This window comes from Montipora foliosa, chromosome 5 (assembly GCF_036669935.1).
Source record: "Montipora foliosa isolate CH-2021 chromosome 5, ASM3666993v2, whole genome shotgun sequence".
NCBI lineage: Eukaryota > Metazoa > Cnidaria > Anthozoa > Scleractinia > Acroporidae > Montipora > Montipora foliosa.
This window is the reverse complement of record NC_090873.1, coordinates 26,452,157-26,457,156: the sequence shown is the minus strand read 5'-3', so window position 1 is coordinate 26,457,156 and position 5,000 is coordinate 26,452,157. Positions and strand designations below refer to the sequence as shown.

Genomic DNA, 5,000 nt, shown 5'->3' with positions numbered 1-5,000 from the left:
AGCATACTATACAAGTCGCACGTACTAAAGTACATATATATATATATATATATATATATATATAGTTGCATATAAACTGGAGAGGAAGACAAAACTTCTCGAAGGTCCAGGAAATTTAATAAAAACGTTTCGGCCCTTCGGCCTTCGTCAGTTAAAATTTTTTTTTAAAATAGAGTACAAGTTAAAAATCTAAGGATAAAATGGCCTAATTATTACAGCTGTGGAGACTATATAGTCTCTGAAAGACTAACAATGGCTATTGTAATGGAATACAATTAAGTAGTAAATTGTATGGTACAATACAAGCCAAAACTAAGCTTGATCACTAAAACAAAAGTAATGATGTAATAATAAAATCTAGAGTTATGCAAGTGATTCAAACTATTTATGTAATACCAACTACAAATTAGATGGGACTATAATGGAAACAAAAAAGCTTTTTATGGAACATTGGAATTGATCCGTTTTTAAATTTCCTGGACCTTCGAGAAGTTTTGTCTTCCTCTCCAGTTTATATGCAACTTTAAATCCTAACTGAGGAGACAACGTGCATCCTTTTGGATCCTTCTGTTGGGAGTTTATCGTTTGGTCAACCACTACAGATATTCAAGCTATATATATATATCTATAAACATAACAACAATAAAGACGGGGGGGGGTTAGTATCAAACAGAAGAGCAGTTTTCAAGTTTCCATTGCCATTCAATTTTCCTCTGTAGTTCTACAAAGTTGGGCGTCTTAGAAAGTGATTTACAAATGTATAAATAATATTTGGTGTAAAGAAGGAGAATATCTAGTCTGCGTTCTTGGGCGTTCGTCAGTTTGCATTTTTCCTCCTTTATATGGAATAGAATCTGTTCATTCGGGGAAGTAAGTTTTAAGTTGCTCAGATTATTGAACCATTTCACAATATCGTTGTAAAATTAGGACGTAGTAGAACAGTCCAAAAATGTATGAAGTATAGAGTCTTGACTTGAGCATAGAGAGCATTGATCATCGACTGTAATTTTAAATCTTTTCAGTTCTCGCTTAGTAACAGTTATCCTATGCAGGAGCTTAAATAAGAATTGCCTTAGTTTATTATCTTTAGTTATTTTATATATCTTTTGAAAGTTAGCTTTCCAGGAAACAAACGAATCAGGGAAGAGTTGTTCCCAAGCTTTCACACCAGTAGGCACAATGATACAGTTTTCATTAAAAAGTTTGTAATAATGTTTGCACCTCATTTTGGCCAAGGAGAGCGAAGGGTTTTTAGTTAACTGAAGTATATCCTCCATTTTGAAGAGATCATCAGGCGTAATTTGCGTTTTATATGCACTACATTTAATCTCGCTGGGAATAGCAGCAATCATTTGAAAATATTGAAGAAAGTTAATTTCTAAATCAAATTTATCCTGAAATTCTTGGAGAGACAAGAACTTTCCGTCCTCATTAAGCAAATCTTGCACCAAAAAAATTCTTTTTTCAAACCATGTTTTCCAAAACAATGTTTTCCCCTCAATCTTTATTTGCCTATTATTCCACAAGACAAATTTCCGTCGCTGGTCAAGATTATACATATTAACAAGCTCCTGAAAGTATTCTAGCATTTCTTTATAGAACAGGGGCAAGCTTGAATCGGTGCATTTTGTATCGTAGTTACAATTTAGTAAAAAGGTTAGGCCACCATGTCCATTAAAATAGTAATTTGGAATTGCCTTCCAGTTAGCGTCGCTGCCATCTAGCAGTCTGCCAATCCAACTCAGACGAAGGGACTTTGACATAGTTCTGAAATTAATAAAATTTAAACCTCCATCTACAAGAGGTTGATAAATAACTTTTCACTTTTCTCTTAATTTTGTCTATCTTATTTCTCCACAGGAAAGCAAAGAGTTCAGCTTTCGTTTTTTGAATAATATTTTCAGGGACCGTAAGCATCGAAGCAGTATATATCAACTGAGATACTCCTATTGTTTTCGCTAAGAGCGTTCGGCCATAAAGAGAAAGGTCACGCGTCTGCCACATATTCAGTCTTCATTTTTTGAATTCTGCTAAAAAAAATTGGCCCCATTAGCTTTTTGTTGATCGTATGATATATATGTACCAAGGATTTTTATAGGTTCTCTTATCGATGTGAAAGTCAATATCTTATTCTTGCACTCTTTCTTCGATCCAATCCACATAGCTTTTGTCTTTGTCGCATTTAATTTAAGACCTGATATTTCAATGTAAGGAGAAATGTAGACTCGGAAAAATATCCGAGTCCCAGATGGGATTTGAACCCACGACCCTCCGTGATCTCGTCGGATGCTCTAACCACTGAGCTACTGGAGACTCTATGGTGAGCAAGGGTCAATTTGTGGCTCTCGACTGGAACCGCATAGCGCGCGCCTACACAGCCAAGTATTGACTAGCATATTTGAAACTCACTAACAGCATCGCGCTGTCACACAAATTGACCCACAAATTGACCCACAAATTGACCCTTGCTCACCATAGAGTCTCCAGTAGCTCAGTGGTTAGAGCATCCGACTAGATCACGGAGGGTCGTGGGTTCAAATCCCATCTGGGACTCGGATATTTTTCCGAGTCTACATTTCTCCTTACATTGAATATTATTGTTGTTGTATCATCTTTAACACACCTGATATTTCACCGAAGATGTTAATACAATGCAAAGAAGCCTTAACGGAGTCTATATCACTTAAAATGAGTGTTGTGTCATCGGCAAATTGAGATAGCTTCACTTCTTGAGAGTTTGGAAGAGAGATACCTTTGCACTCTGGAATATAACGGAGTTTCAGTGCTAACAATTCGACAGAAAGAATAAATAAGTATGGGCTAAGCGGACAGAGGGGTACAACTTTGAGTTAGCCAAATTGGTTTATTACAGCTCAAGGTAAGCAACTTTCGTCTAGTTTTAATTCTAAATTTTATCTTCCCGTGCGGATATGACATCTCAAGATACCATCGACACTCGAAAATGAAATTCATGTCCCAAAGCAGCCATGTTAGGACCGCGCAAAGAACATTGAAATCCTCGAGAGGTCGGTTTTTTTATTTTATATCACATCCTACGATTGTCGCTCCCACGTTAAACGCCCATCTTACAGTTAGCGTGATCAGTATTGTTAACGCAGTTCGAAGGATTAGTCTAATGGTAGCGTTGTAACTCTGGGAATCCCAGGGCACCGTTTCAAAAATTCAGATGCAGTATATAAAACGCTTGTGAGTGTGAAATGAAACGCAGCTGCAAGGTACGATGAGATAAATTATGGTGGCTTCATTGGGCGGCACAAAGCAATAATTTATGAAGCGTGAACAAATTGTTACGCACGACAAAGGAACAAGAAAAAACAGTAAACGTCTTAGCCATGATGAAAGTTCCAAAACATCAAGTCAATTTTCGAATTAAGGACACAATCTCTACCCGATTTTAAAATGCACCAATTCCGCAAAACCAACCCAAGCCACAATTGTTGCTTAAAAATTTCAGGTGTTACTATGGGGGCATGAGACAAACAAAACAACATTTCGTGCAGATGGAAAGCAATATAACGATACGACCGGTCATAAAATTCAACATAGACTATGGCGTTCCCAGATATTCCAGTCGGACCGAATCGAAAATTGACAGTTCCGTTTATACCTGCAATAGAAACTTCCAGAGACTTTGGCTGAACATAGTGCCCTCATGCTCGTTGTGCTCCGATCTGATTAACATTATTACAAGATTGAATATTTGCACAAGCGTATTATTACATTGCTGTACATGAACAGTTAATAGTTTACAAGAATTCAATGGACCTCTTTAGCTTGTGCGTTTTTTTTTTCCCATTTCAGACCACGTGATGTTACTCCAGGGAATAGCTTCTTTTAAATGTGGTCTTCTGCATGTGCACATGTATGCATAACTTATGTAAAAACAAAAAGAAAATTCTCTTGGAAACATCACGTCGTCTGAAATGGGAAAAGAAAACGTACAAGCTAAAGAGGTCCATTGCCGTGGTTAAATTAAACCTTATCTAACAAATATATAAATCATACATTTAAAAAAAACGACACAACTTTTAAATTTACAAGACATGTTTCGGATCCTCAGTACCCATCTTCAGTTGAGGGAATTTTACAAATAAGTGACTTTTTATAAAGTAAGTAACAAGTAGGTGTAAATTACAAACTGTAGAATAATTGTTACAAATCACTGAAAAAAGGTTACATGATACTGAAGGGATACAACGGAGTGGGAGAATAAAAGGTGCGAGTACAAAACTGTGAAAAATGTTGAATACAAATAGTAATTAAAGTAAGAGTGTTAAATTAATATGTTTCCAGTTGTTTATTCAAAGCGGGTCGTTCCCATTCAATATGAAGGGCTTCTTTGATCTTAAGTTGAAAATTAGAGAGAGCCGAGTCTAAGGTGGAAAAAGAATTGAAAGAAAATAGATTCTTACACGACTCAGAACCCTGAAGATGTTTATAGATATGGGAACTGGGCTCCGAGGATAAGTGCTCACGAACCCTGGTGCCAAAATATCGAGTGGTTTCACCGACATAACAGGTATGACATCCTGCACATGCAAAGTTGTAAACCACCTGGGAACGGAGCGCAGTCACTATGGGGATCGAGTCCTTCACACTAAACTTGTTACTTAACTTGTAGGAAGTTAAGGCTAACCGAATGTTTAAAACCTTTACAATATTTCTTGGCGATAATTTTGATTTTACGTTGCGCTAAAAGGGAAAAGGGGCCAATATAAGGTAACTTGAAAAACCGTTTGGTCGTTCCCTCAGAATGGTCCTGCCGGGATGCATCAACTGAGGTGTTGTGGACCTTGTGAATGTATTGATTAACTACTCTTTGTACAATGTTACATGGGAAACAATTTTGCAGAAGAATAGACGTTAATTGTTAGATGTCGGTGTGAAAGCCGCTCCAAATGTTGTCGACTTTAAAGGCCCTGTCCACTGATGTACAGATGAGACCAATTTTGTAAGAAAGGAGTGTAAAACTGAAATCA

At 36.9% G+C, this 5,000-nt stretch overlaps 1 protein-coding gene, 1 long non-coding RNA gene and 1 other non-coding gene across 3 annotated transcripts in view; 2 read left to right on the top strand and 1 right to left on the bottom strand.

Annotated features, from left to right (window-relative positions):
- The window catches only part of LOC138003825 (uncharacterized), a 176,124-nt gene extending 176,090 nt beyond the window's left edge, over window positions 1-34 (bottom strand). The window contains exon 1 of the long non-coding RNA XR_011123678.1: window positions 1-34. This exon is cut by the window's left edge and continues 587 nt beyond it. This is a non-coding gene — a long non-coding RNA (uncharacterized lncRNA).
- Window positions 1-5,000, top strand: part of LOC138003822 (beta-1,3-galactosyltransferase 5-like) — a 170,785-nt gene that overhangs the window by 133,507 nt on the left and 32,278 nt on the right. The window lies entirely within an intron of this gene.
- On the top strand, window positions 2,480-2,553 carry Trnas-aga (transfer RNA serine (anticodon AGA)). Its single transcript has one exon. It is a non-coding gene; the product is annotated as a tRNA-Ser (tRNA).